The sequence below is a fragment of the Penaeus monodon genome, chromosome 33 (assembly GCF_015228065.2).
Source record: "Penaeus monodon isolate SGIC_2016 chromosome 33, NSTDA_Pmon_1, whole genome shotgun sequence".
NCBI lineage: Eukaryota > Metazoa > Arthropoda > Malacostraca > Decapoda > Penaeidae > Penaeus > Penaeus monodon.
The window spans coordinates 33451147-33451392 of record NC_051418.1 but is presented as its reverse complement, the minus strand read 5'-3'; positions in this window follow the sequence as shown (position 1 = coordinate 33451392).

The window sequence follows — 246 nt, the reverse complement described above, 5'->3', positions numbered from 1 at the left end:
AATCATCTTTAACAACAATGTAATGCATACGACCAACCACATCCCTAGCTTAATAGCATAATTTGACCATCGCCTCAAGTTCAGCACACATCAGAGTGAAGCAGCAGAGGTTCAGCAAGAGTGACTGCTAAGAATAAACAAACATTTTGATTCCCGCGGCTTGCAGCATACGTATTACATTACCTAAGTCCATCCCTGCCTGGAATATGCATGTCTCTTGGATAACATACTTGGACCTGTTGGATG